This window comes from Emydura macquarii, unplaced genomic scaffold (genome assembly GCF_026122565.2).
Source record: "Emydura macquarii macquarii isolate MOO-44397 ecotype Brisbane River unplaced genomic scaffold, CSIRO-AGI_Emac_v2 contig_3451, whole genome shotgun sequence".
In the NCBI taxonomy this organism is placed as follows: Eukaryota; Metazoa; Chordata; order Testudines; family Chelidae; genus Emydura; species Emydura macquarii.
Genome location: NW_027133588.1, coordinates 8,171,452 through 8,185,578, shown reverse-complemented (window position 1 = coordinate 8,185,578; position 14,127 = coordinate 8,171,452). Strand labels below are relative to the sequence as shown.

Here is a 14,127-nt window from a genome sequence, read left to right as displayed (position 1 = left end):
CCCCGTATCTCTTTCAGTTCCTGGTTGGCCCCACCACACCCAGCTAGCCTGTTACATGCACACACACACAAACACAGATGAGAACAATATCCATTGGAAGGCTGTGTCCACAGGATGCTAATTTCTGGACAGACTCCATTATAACTTGTTTTAGGTATGGCCCCTTAACTGTCTTTTACAACTATCTTAAATAAGGGGCACATTAACACATCATTTTCAATGAGGCTTTAACTCAATTTATAACAAGGTTTAACCTACCTCATAACAAACATTCCATTTAAGGAATAAGGGTGAAATTCACTCCATCCCTATGGAGACCAAGTATACTGGTGGTATCCAAGTGGAGTGTGGTAAATTTAGGATATGAAATATATCCTCATGCTCGGGCCAGGCTGAGTGGCTCTGACTATCCCCTTGTGGCTGATATTTCATCCCATGGGTTAGTATAGTGCCTGCAGTGCCCTTTTTTAGGCTATTGGGGCCACTGGATATGGATAAATACATATTTGCATGGATATCTCATGAGCTGCCCCACACAAAGGAGGTCTTTTCTGCAGCACCTATAGAGTTCCAAGCCACATTGCCCATGGTCCCATTCCCCCACATTTTCTATCCATGATTTGATCCAGCATTCTATCCATCCTTTCTGGGCCCTCAACATCACTCTAAGCACTGACCGTTTTAGTGTGTTTCTATGTAGAGGGGCATTGTGACATGGTGCAGCTTCTTTAGCTAATCTTTTAGGGGTGTGACTGGTAAACCATGAGCTGGATTTTTTGACCCCTTCACAAAGCATATTGGTAGTCTATATTATTTTTCTTGTTATCATTAAGCTGAGCTGTCACTTTCAATTGAGAGAACAACTATTTCCTGGGTTAGGTGAGTGATCCAGAAAAGAGTGAGTGAGTGTGTGGGTGTGTACATCCTTATGATCTGCTCTTTGTGTAGCCAAAGAGTGCTTTATAAAATTAAGACAGGAACTTCAATGGAGCCTAGTTAATTAACCATCAAATTTCAATGGGATTTGGGTCTCAACTCCCATAGACTCCAATGAAAGGACTAGCCTTAAATGGCATAGGTGGCAAGATGTCCCAATGATGAGGAACTGTCCTGACACACCTGCCTAGTTCTAGTGAAATCAAGGTGTTGTTCTTATTTTGCTAGGAGTGACCAGGTGTCTGTTTGGTTACTTTCTCCCTGTCCCTAGAGAAGAAGAGGGAACATGCTAGGAAAGAGAGAGAGAATTTGGAATGATATAGGGTGGGTGGCTGGAAAGATAAAGATTAGGAAAAACAAGTAGTCACCTTTCCTGTGACCACACTCCCACAGTTGTCAAAAACACATTACACACTTTCCCCACCACTTCCCCCCAGTGACAGATGTTCTAGTTTCACAAATACAAAATCTGGCCATGCTAACTAATTAATTATACAAGTTAGATTAAAAAAAAAACCCAAAAACCAAACCAAAACACTTCACCCATCACTGAAATGAGGCTACCTCTGGGCTGGAACATGGCAATTGCTTAACAGTGTGCAATAATTACATACAGCAGTTTAGAAAGTTTGAGCCATTATAACTACAGGGAAAGGTTAACAGGTAGCTATCCATGTTTAAAATTTGGCCAGGACATCAAAGCTGACAGTCTTAATCACACGCACAAATGCCTTGAGTTTTTTAATGACTACAAGTTGTCAGGACCTTGTTTTTATGTCTTGTATGAAGGACAACAGCATTTTAATACCCGATGCTGTGACACTGGTGCAGTGTTGTGAGTCAATAGACCTGCATATTAAATCATCATTTCTTGCAACACCAGGATTTTCTTCATGGTGGCCTCCCATCCAAATACATATTCAGTCTAACGCTACAAGGGCTAAGGGGGCTCACCGATGAGGTGCTTTTCCTCCAGTTCTGACTGCAAAAATCTTTGTTTTGTTTGATTTATGAAAATTTAAAATCTTTTGGGCATGAGGGAATCAAACTTTATATGTACTGACTAACATTTTTTGCATTATTTATAGATCCAACTGCAAACAATAACAGTACCATTTATACTCAGGAAAAAAGTTGTGCACTTAAATACAACTTAAGTCATTGTTTGCAGAAAGATAAAAATACTGTAATAAAAGAAGTCCTGAGCAAATATTTGGAAAGAGAAAGTACAAAGGAGTGGCAGACCAGTGCTGGAAAACAGTGCAGTGCTTTAGTATTCTCTAGCAAAATGCCAAACAGTTTGGCAAAGTTTCAAGTATTATGGTTTGAACTAGGGTGGGAAAGGTATTTTAATGTAGCTGCTATTTATATATAAAAAGTATACTTAGTCTTTACTAATTTATAAAGGGAGATAGTGGACCTAGCAAATACGAAATCTTAGCCTCATATAACAATTTACAAAGACATTTTACGTCCATTGCCTGCTTTCACTGTGAGTTGGCCATGATTGCGTAGCAAATTTCAACTCCAGAGTTTGCAGGAATTGTTTCACATTACTTTGTCAGACATAGACATTTCTATCGTGATTTAAAATATTACAAATGAATAAGTAGCAGAGTCTTGAAACAGGTCTTATATATATATATTTGTATGTACTGTAAGTGTGGAATTGTGTTAGCAAAAAAAAAAAAAAAATACCAGTGGCTTTCTAGGCTGCTTTCTGGATGCTGGATCCATAAAAGTCCAACTTTTTCAGGGAAAAGGCAGGCCTGCTGCCTCAGGACACCTACCGTTCTCTAGCTGTATGATAGGGAATGGCAAGTATGTTCAGGAGGAGTAGAGCCCATCTAAATTAGCGCTCTGCCTCTGACATTCCACACGGTTCCCTAAGCTGGATCCAATCCTCTCCCTCTTCTAGGGTTGTACAACTTACCAGAATTCCTGCTGCCTGGACTATAGTAATTCTTTTGCCCAGACCCTGGTGGGAAAAATTCCTTATGCTTTCAAAGTGACAGAATGACTTTCCAATCTCCCCGTACCCAGTCTAATTGTATCAGAACTCCCCCATTGGAGATCTGCTAGCAGATCCTTCTATCACTGATTTTTATGGGGTAGGATGGTGGCATATCTTTGGGGATAAATATAGCTTTCATTCCACAGATGCTGGGTCACATTGCAATTTCTTTAAACTTCTTGCCACATACGCCAGTTGGATGGAGGGAATGATGTGAGGGGGTAATAGTTGTTCACAGCTGCCACCAGGAAAGTATCCCCTTAGAACAGGGAGCAGTGCCATAGATGAATCTGGACTGTACAGGGCACCATTGTGTCTTAGCTTGAAAAACGTTACCGTATCAGTAGAGTGATAAGGAAACAAAGTTAACTGTGAACTACACTGCAAGTAATATTATTTAGTGAATACTGTTATAAACGAGGATGACAGAAGGTTGTTTACTGTGGATATGATTGTCACAGCCCTCACTCGTCTGCACTGGAAGCAAGGCTCTCCCCATACCCTTATTCCCCTGCTTAGATTGTGATTCTAGTTGGCCACAGGGGAGGGGAAGAAGGAGCTGCTAGTCTCTGTGAGCAAATAAGTGGGAAGGGGGGAGGAAGAAGATGGAGAAGGGCAGGGAGTAGGATAAGCCTTAGGTCTGCCCCCTCACCTCACCCAGTTACAGGCCAAAATAGCTGGCCCATTACAGAGGGAACACAAACAAACTGTTTCCATGAAGATGAGAAAAGTAACTTACTCCTCGTCCACCAGAGGTTCGGGGCCGTAGAAGAGGAATTGGTAGCCTCTGAATCACAATCCATTCAGTGTTCTTCTCCTGGGGCAGAGCATCATGCTCAGGGGAGATTGTAAAGTTACAATCCAGCCTACTGCTTTTAGCTGTCAGCCCCAAAGCCTGTTTTCATTATTCAGATACTTCTTAAAAACATGCCTGTTGTGTATCATTATTATTGTACTGAGCACGGTACAGCAGGGAAGAGCCCTCCTTTTAAATGACATGAGAAAGTTTTAAGTTCAGTTTTAAAGAGACTGCACAAACCACTCTGCATTCAAATCTAGGAGAATTAAATTCTGATTATATGGACAAAAACGTTTTCTTTGTTTTTACAAGAATAAACTTCAGAAGGGCTCTTGTGAATGAACGGCACTAGAAATCTTGGAACAGTGCTTGTTCAGTGTGGTCACTGCTGTTGACCATAAAAATGTGTTCACATTATGTAACAAAATAAAATAAAAACATGCATGCTATCATTGCTAACTGTCTCTAGGAATATCTGATAAAGATTTGACTAGAACACTCAGATGTGAAAGTGTATTCCTTCTAACCTTATTTCTAACCCCCCTCCAGTGCTGTCTTATGCCTTTAAACCAGCATGTCAGCGATGAGTTGATTATTGCAAAATCTGCTTTGGAAGATTTTCTTAAGCATGCTCACAAGATCTGAGATTTCAAAGAACTGATGTAGTGGTACACTGGATACCTTTGTTTCCATCCTCTGTAACTGCTGAACTTGCATGACCCTAATGAAATAACTGTCATGATATATTTTATATGTATGAACAAGAAATACATACTTTTCGGTCTGATTCCAACTCAGCATAAAACAATTTTACCTTATTGTAGTTTAATGGTTCAGAGACTTTTCACCAGAGCTTAACTGGCTCTCAGAATTCTTTTCCATCTTCTCTGCCCAAAACCAAAGGACCCTTCATACATCTGTAAGGAGGGCTTGGGTTTTGTTTTCCAAAAAAAAATGTGTGCACATGTGTGGGTACATTCACTTTCCAAGTAATTTAAATGCATAAGAAAATAGACTTGAATAATAGACTGTTCTATCTACTGTTACAATTTTATCCTAAGGACAATGCTTCTCCTCAGTATATTACTGGGAACAAGTATATTTGTCCTGGATCCTTTAAGTTCTCCCCCATCCCCTTACAACATGATCCACATCCTATTCCTCTGTTGTTTTCCCCATTTCAGAATAAACCCTGCCCCAATTATTTTGTCCTTGCCTAATCCCTCTTTATGATTCCCTAAAGAGATGTCGAGTCCCAGTCCCCTTGTCTGCTCACCTCTCGGGAATAGCTAGCTTGCTCTTCAGCAGAGGGTTTGTCTACACTGCAAGATAAGCCCAGGGTTAGTGGGGTGGCTTCCATTTTCAGTAGAGTGGATAGCAGATTGTTGGGATCGAGAGGATATAACGAAGTTGTCCTATTGAATTGTGGGATACTTGCTGCTGACTCCTGCGACCCCACTCAAGCGGGGCTGTGTCTACACTGCAAAGCAATAGGGCTCAAACCCTGGATCCTGGCTTAACTCGAGCTCGGACCCTCCAGTCCTGCAGGGACCTGGGACCCTGGATCCTAGCTCTGGGTTAGAGCAATTGTAGAGTAGACGCAAGGGGGATTAGGCTTCAGCCTGGGTTCAAGCACGGGCTTACATTGCAGTGTTGACATACCCACAGCGAAGCTCTGAGCTCCATTCCTGGTCTTTGCTTCAGGTTCATGTCATGCTTCACCAGTGCTTCCTGTGCTGAGGGAGGGGACAATACTCAACAGTAAGGGGTGCTACAAAGATGACTGAGCTACATTTGTGGCCTCCTGATCCTTGGGCTACTAAATGCTGGGCCAGTCCTGAAGTTTAACTGGCAGCAAGCAGCCTCAGAAGCTGCCCAATGAAGCCTTAGCAGGTCCCCAGATCTGTCCATTGTATATACAGTAGTTCAAATCAACTAAAAAAAATCAGATTTAGCTCTTTTGTCAATTGCATATCTGCAGTATGGTCCCCATGCATTCGGTGTATTCAGCATGTAGAAAGATAAGCTAGTGCAGTTCTCTTGCTGAGCGCTTCTTTATACAGACTTGCCCTACTGCCGTGTTACAAGCTGGCAGAGTGGGTCAATAAAGAATTGCAACATGAATCCCTGCAGAGCACACGGGGGCAAGTTTGTTACAAGAACTGTCTTCCTCTGTTTACGTGAACAAAAGCTGGGATTGGCAGTTCCACTGATCAGCAACTTCAGAAGAAGTGTGTAAATTAACTGTCATTCTGTGTTGCTTTTTGGACATTTGTCTATACAATAGTAGACTATCTTCACCTTTATGCAGTACCTCTTTGGAGTCTTTTTGCTCTATTTCTACTTACAACAACAAGAAGTCCCTTTATGGCATACCCATTCCCCACTAATGAGTTTATATAGGATGTCACTGCTTTCAATCACTTCAACTACAGTAGAACTTCAGAGTTGCAGTTACCTTGGGAATGGAGGTTGTTCGTAACTTGGAAATGTTCATAACTCTGAACAAAATGTTATGGTTGTTCTTGCAAAAGTTTACAATTGAACATTGACTTAATATAGCTTTGAAAATTTACTACGCAGAAGAAAAATGCTGCTTTTAACCATCTTAATTTAAATGAAACAAGCACAGAAACAGTTTCCTTACCTTGTCAAATCTTTTTTTTAAACTTTCATAGAATCATAAAAGACTAGGGTTGGAAGGGACCTCAGGAGATCAAGTCCAAACCTCTGCTCAAATCAGGATAACCCCAACTAAATCATCCCAGCCAGGGCTTTGTCAAGCTGGGCCTTAAAAACCTCTAAGGATGGAGATTCCATCACCTCCCTAGGTAACCCATTCCAGTGCTTCACCACCTCCTAGTGTAAAAGTTTTTCCTAATATCCAACCTAGACCTCACCCCCTGCAACTTGAGACCATTGCTCTTTGTTCTGTCATCTGCCACCACTGAGAACAGCCTAGCTCCATTCTCTTTGGAACCCCCTTTCAGGTAGTTGAAGACTGATATCAAATCTCTTCTCACTCTTCTCCCAGCCCCTCCTCATAAGTCATGTGCCCCAGCCTCCCAATCATTTTCATTGCCCTTCATTGGACTCTGTCTAATTTGTCCACATCCTTTCTGTATGGGGGACCCAAAACTGGACACAGTACTCCAGATGTAGCCTCACCGGTGCAGAATAGAGGGAAATAATCACTTCCCTTGCTCTGCTGGCAATGCTCCTACTAATGCAGCCCAATATGCTGTTACCTTCTTGGCATTAAGAGCTGCTCACCTCCTCCCCATACTGTGCTGACCAGTGCAGTAGTCTGTGAGCTGACCTTGTCTGTGAAGACAGAGACAAAAAAGCGTTGAGTACTTAGCTTTTTCCACATCATCTGTCACTAGATTGTCTCTTTCCCTTTATTTTTTTAGTAGTTTACATTTAACCCAGTGCTGTACTGTATTTTCTTTCCTTTTTTTTTTTTGTCCCTGCTGCCGCCTGATTGCATACTTCCAGTTCCAAATGAGGTGTGTGGTTGAATAGTCAGTTTGTAACTCTGGTGTTCCTAACTCTGTACAGAAATGTATCCATGGTGGAATAGGGTAGCAACATGTAAAATGTTAATACCATTTTCATTGTTTATTAAATTATGGATAAAGGCAAGTGAAGACTGTGGTTACCTAGATAAAAGCAGCAATGAGCATGCCTTAATAAACATTCGTTTAAACTGACCTTCATTGAGAAGTTTGCATGATTATTTTTTCATTATTAGCAATAGATAACAATAGATTTAAAATAAAGTTGCACACAGCCAATATTTGGAAGCAGAACAGAGTGCCAAATTCTGCCCTGGTGTGAGCAGTGCAACTCCACTGACATTAACATTAGGGCTGAATTTCATCCACAATGTCAGCACAAAATCATTTAAAAAATTATTGGGGAAAGTGAAGCCTGTTACTGTTGCAGTTACAGAGCTATTCAGTGTTACCATGCAAATTCAGTAAAGCAGATAAATTAGTGCTTCCGACATGCTCAAAGAGCATATTTTTCAGAGCTTGCATTCCAGGGTTCTGCAGAGACACAATGCAACAGGCTGGTTTAAAAACACTAGTGTTGCATTGGTATTGTCAATGTTAGTCATGGGAGTCATGTGTAAGCCAGTTATCAAAGTTATTCATTTTTGTTTGCTATTTTTTTTGCTAGCATTCCATTGAGAGGCACAGTGTCTCCTCAGCTTCTGTTTTTATTGTCCTCCCCTCGGCAAATGATACAAGTCATATGACTGTTTCCTACCCAATGCTGACAAAGTATTATCTCTATGGGAGCTCAAGTGATTAGTAAACAGATTCATCTGTGATTAGTGTACAAATTCACTGTCATATGGGCTTGACAGAAATGGTGACTCATGCCTTCTGTATACAGTAATGATGGCAATGATGGATCCCATTCTGATCTCACTGACATTCGCCTTACACTGGTACCGTAGAAATGAAACCACAGAGCAGTCAGCATGTGGGTGTCATCCTGTTTCCACATCTGTACTATTCCCACATTAAAAAACTTTGTTCACTTACAGTTAAGGTTGCTCAAGTCCATTTCCCATCAGTGCAGTCACTAAAAATCCAGGAAATCACCTGTTAAGATCATATTAGCATGCAGACTCAATTCACAATCATTACCACCCAAATATATGCATAGACTCCATGCTACCACAACAAACTTCCTTTCAGTTTCATTAGATAAGCATCCACAACATAGGCAAACCCTACTTAGTAGAGCTACAAATTCTGCTTCTCTGGCAATTTTGCAAAGAATCCTTTTATTCTGTCCCTGATCCCTGTTGTTTTAAAGGCTGTGACATATGAGCAGGGACTGAGGGGCTATATGGAATAGGTAGTACAGTCTGGAACTGTATTATCTTTCCAGGCAAGTTCCATAGTAGTAAGGATAGCTCTTATGTTTTCAATAGACATTTATTTGTTTGGGGGAGTGGGTCTCAAAGTCCAGTTCAATATTCAGTGATAAAGGGTTTGTAGTACTGCAAGTTACACAAGTTATCGTGTTTTATTTAAAATCAGGCTCCAAACTATTTATCTAGTTATTTGTAAATCAGTTTTTCTTACAAATCTATTCAAAGTGTTGTAGTGACCTATTTTTTAAAACCTTTGGACAGGGATCTCTAATTCATGACAGATTTAAAAACAAATACTAAATATGATATACATTATCATTTAGCATTATTTTAGGTGCAGATGAACAAACTGTTATAAGAGAAGGCTGGTTATCAGCCTATATAATTAGGTGGCATAATAGTTTCCATTATAACCACCTAGTTACAGTTGCTCTTCACTTCCTAAACCTCTCCACTTTAGGGCTACATTTTTCCATTTTTGCTGTCTGCCCAAAAATGAATTTTTCTGGAAAGTCTGAGCAAACATTTTTTTAAAGCAACCCTATTGCTGGGGCAGAAGGCTGAATATGGCATTTAAATAGTCCTCACCTAATAGCAGTGCATGGTCTTAGTCTATAAGAAATTGGTTTTGATTTGACCGATTTGTGAGCATTTAAGCTTGGACAGGGCAGCCTCACCCCCCTGGCCCTGGGGGAGCGCCAGGAAGCCCCTCCTTGACACGCAGGAGGGGGAGGCGCTGAGGGGCTCCCTTCAGAGCCTCCTGTGTCCCCTGCCTCCTGTGCATGGTGAAGGGCTGGCCCGGTGCCCCCCCCCACAGGACGGCGCTCAGGGGCCTGCCCCTCCTGCCATCCCCCTTGGTACGCCACTGGTGTAGATCTGTGCTAAGGGCTTCCATTTGCTCTCACAGCAGTGCAATTCAGGAGTTATTCTATTGAAGCCAGTGCAATTATGTTGATATAAATGAAATCAGAAACAGCCTCAAAGCCTGGGGAAAATAGTGGGGTAGCTAAAGCTGAAAGAGCCTTGTTATGTGACAAAAAATCTGATTCATTTGTGGTTTCTCTCCTACTCATTTTCTATCCTAGTTATTAGAACCTATTAAGTAATGCGCTTCAGTGATCTTTAAGAATAAAATACACAAAGCCATTTTAAGAAATTAGTCATAACTTTTCTAGATTTCCCAGTATTTCACAGCCCATTTAGATTTCTTCTATTTCTTTTTCTAGTTAGGGCATGCAACTCATTCCATATTTAAAGACCGCTTGGTATTGTATCTCCATGCAAGCCTGGTGATATCTAAAATGAAACGAATGTTAAAAGTTATTCTCTTTTTAACATTTGGCACAAGGTAGAGGCATACTGGGGCTATAAAGAAACAAAAGATAATTTCAGGGAAAGCAGTATAGTCTAATAAGACTGGGAGCAGGAAATCTGAGTTCTGTTCCTCTCTGCCACGGACCTGCTATGTGACCTTGGGCATATGACTTCATGTCTCAGTGACTCTGTCTCCACTCCCATCTTTTGTCTCTCTTGTCAACTTGGATTATAAACTCTTTGAGGCAGGATTGTTTTTTTACCATGTGTTTATATAGTGCTTGGCATAAGGGGGTCCTGATGGGTTTAGATCTCTAGGGATGACCATATTATAATTAATTATAATAATTTTGATCCAGTGTGTTGGGTGTATGCGTGTTTGAATTCTTGTGATAAAGTTCTTCCTCTGTTGAGGTTGGGGCTGAGATGGGAGTTGTGAATGAGTCATGCATTGCTTGACATACCTGTAAGGAAAAGAAATTCAATTTTTTAAAATATAAATTTGCAACTTTCAATTCAATAAAAACCATGGGAAACAACCAAAAAATATGTGAAAGGCAATACTGGCAACAAGATTTTGGCAAGGAGACTGATATGTCTGGCATGGCCAAGCCTCAGTGTTTGGATGAAGCTGCCCACTTCTCCAGCTGTAACAGATCCTTAGAAACTCAGCTTCTTTGGATATGCAGGATGTTTATGACACATAGTAACTTCTTTATACACTATATGATCATATTATCTGGGAACAAGATGTTGTTTCATAACTTTTGTTGGAAGTAATGAAATATGTAACCATCACAGTGATGCACACAGAAAGGAGGGGCGAAGGAACCCACGCTTCTCCCACTTAGAACATAATTTAGAATCCAGAAAGCTGAAGCTCATAGGAGCCAGTGGTTGCAGCATTCCCTACAAGTTTAAGATACAATGAGTTGGAGTCTCCTCTGTCTTACACCTTGTGCAGTCATTTACACTGTGGAAAGTGAATGCAAAGACAAGATAAAATGCTAGTACTCAGAATGGTAGCACTCACTGTGCACTCTTAAATAAAGATGCAAGGTGCCAGGAAAGGAATATCAGGCCCAAGGTATAAAGGAAATGGGATGGTACTACTGCACTCATTTTCTAAAAATTATATTTTTGAGGCTTACCTCAACTCTCTGGTGGTGTGGGAAGAGAGCACATGGAGCTCCTTACGTGCCCTGTGTAGCAGTGGGACACAATTATATTCTCTCTGCTCCCCAGAGTGCAGCGACTTTTCCCTCTTTGTGCTCCCTGGGGTTCAAGACATCCCAAAGGGAGTCAGAAGGAGTTTCCCCTTCCGTGCCACAAACCAGCAGAGCTAGCTGGGCACCTAGAGGGGAGAGTTCTGCACCCCCTAGAAAGGAGTAGCAGGGAGTGCTGCCCTTGGGTGTCCTCATGCAGTTGAAAGAATTCTGCTTTGCTTCACAGGCATAATTGAGACATAAATGGAAGAACTGATGGAGAGAAGGTAACAGTTTGTATAGCTTCAGGGACTGTTGCTATTGATTCTACATCTCACTGTAGATCTAAGTCATTCCCAAGCCCCCAGCTGAGTAGGGTTCTAGTTGGTTAAGAAACCCCTAAAAATCTCATTGTCACAGTTACCAGGCTAACTGTTCCTCTGACTTCTCCTGGTTTCTTCCAGTGCATCCTGGCTGAGGAGTCTCTCTCAGGATGTAATCATGTGATTCTCCCACTCTCAGACCAGGCCCTGGCTGCAGCCCCTCCACCCAGTATGTGAATTATGATTACCTCAGCAGGTCTGACTTACTTCAGCACCTGCAGTTTTCTTTCTTCAGGAACAAATGACAGTGGTGTCCAGTAACCAAACATCCTGTTAAAGCAAAATATTATTTATTTAGAATAAAAGATCATAAAACAGATTGTAAAACAATAAAACCAGGCCTCTCTACCCACATCCTACAATCCTTCTGATCTTAGTCTAGTACATCCAACTTCTTCAGACTCCCCTGCTGAGTTTCTTTCTTTGTCAGCCTGTCCCTTTGGACAACCCCTGGCAGTGGACCCCTCCCCTTCTGAGTAGGGTTTTTAACTGTTCAGTGTCTGAACAGTGTCTGTTCTGATCTTTGGGTCCCTGCCTGGCAAAACACGGCTTATATCTATGTTGGAGACAGGATCCTTTAAGCTAATAGTCTGCCCCATTATCTTTTAGGTGTGCGTTGCGATGTTCTTATCTGGGGAGCCGCTATGTTGCCTGTTCCTAGAGCTGTGTGAATAACTGGTTTTATGTTTTGCTGGCAGTTCTGAAAAATGTGAGAAAATGTGTTTTGGTTCAACCCAAAACCAAAATTATGACAATTTGTTTTTTTAATTGAAAAGACCAAAAAACAATTGTTTTTGTTCAACGTGAAATTTTTATTTGATCCAAACTGTGTTTCATTTCAATTTTGGGCATTTTTGACCAAAGTAAATGAAATTAGGGGCAACACTGATGAGGAGGAGAAGACGGAAGTGTTGTTCCCTGTGACCAATAGCCCAGTAGCAAGAGCACTCACGTGGGACATGGGAGACCCAGGTTTAAATCCCTGCTCTAGCGCAGAGACTTAAATCTCCTACATTGCAGGTGAGTGTCTCCAAATCCATAGGGTATTCTGGGACCAGAGAAAAGGTGAGCATGATTCTAGAGCCTGGTGATTATGGGACTAACCTGGGAGAGGGGGACACATCCAGGTTCCTGTCCTTGCTCCAGTGAACATTTAAGTATTTATACCACGTGGAACAGCTTCAACAGGGAGAGATTGAGAGAAACCCACCTAAGAAGACCCTATAGCCTGATGCTTTAGGTACTTACCTACAATGTGGGAGACCCAAGTTAAAGTCCCTGTTCTGAACACAGAGTGAGAATATGAATCTGGGTCTTCCATAATGCCAGGTGAGTGCTCGAACTATAGCGTTTTAGGGGCAGGGGATTACCACCTCCTTCTCCATTTTGGGAAGCTAGCCCAACATTTCTGATTTTTTTTGACAGAAACAATTCATCAAAGCAGACATGAAGTCATGAAATGTTCCATTTGACTTCAATCTGCATTTTCCAGTAAAAATAAGTTTCAAACAAAAAATGTTGTCGAGCCATTTCTTCTTCCAACAGCCCCTAAAGCAGTATAGGTGTAAAATAAATATTCTGCTACCCCAATATAAGTTATACAGTCTATCTCAATAACTAGGTTACATATCAGTACTCTAATGTTGTTCCATAACAGCTCCACCTCCGTCACTGTCACCTTATTGTATTGATTAGTATTCACTTGGCTGTGCACTAAACAGGGTTCTTAAAGTACGGCTGTTTGGGACAGTATTCGAGGATTTAAGGAATTACAGCCTGATGTAAATTCTCTGTAAACTGTTGTGAGTTTGGCAATGAACGCTATCATCTTAATTGGATGAATAACAATGCACTTTATAGCTATACCTATCTCAAGCTTTACAGGGTTCAGTTGCAGACCAATGAACTAGTCTGGAAAGGAGAAACTTATTTTTTTATACCTGACTCTGGGGATGCTTAGAAGGATGGCTAATATTAGACTCTTTACAATACCTCGTATGGTAATTCAGGAATGTGTAACTTTTGGAAGTAGATGGAAATTTAAGAAGCTATTAGCACATCAATTAAAAATCTGAATTCTAGATTTTTACCCCCATAAAGACTACAGTCCAGTACTTTGGCATCAAGAAAGCATTTATGACTATTAAAGTGAGAGTTCTACTTGGCATAGGTTTGCTTTATGCAGTTACCACCAGGATTTGCTGTGGTTGCAAGTTTTATGCATTTATTTTCCCTTGAAGCTATGATGTTTTAGATTAAAAGCAGACAGTGTCTAAAGGGTGGAATAAATAGTTTCAGAGGGCTCTGCCACACAAGGGACTTCCTCATCTTAATCAGTTTTAGAATCTTGCTTTTAACTTGCTCTTCATTCTCCTACATTTTATTGTCACTGAGTTTGTTCAAGTTAATTTACATAATTTTATTAATACTATTATTTAGTATTAAAAATGTTTGTAAAGTGCTTGGAACATTTAAAGTGTTATATAAGTACTAAAATTATTAATAATAGTCTTTGTGATTAATTCATTTGATGCTAGAAATTGGCACAGATTTTCTATTGCTGCCTGTCTTAAAAAAGGCTC

General features: G+C 40.9%; 1 long non-coding RNA gene across 1 annotated transcript in view; it reads left to right on the top strand.

Annotated features, from left to right (window-relative positions):
* Positions 1 to 14,127, top strand: part of LOC137144388 (uncharacterized) — a 55,628-nt gene that overhangs the window by 14,320 nt on the left and 27,181 nt on the right. The window lies entirely within an intron of this gene.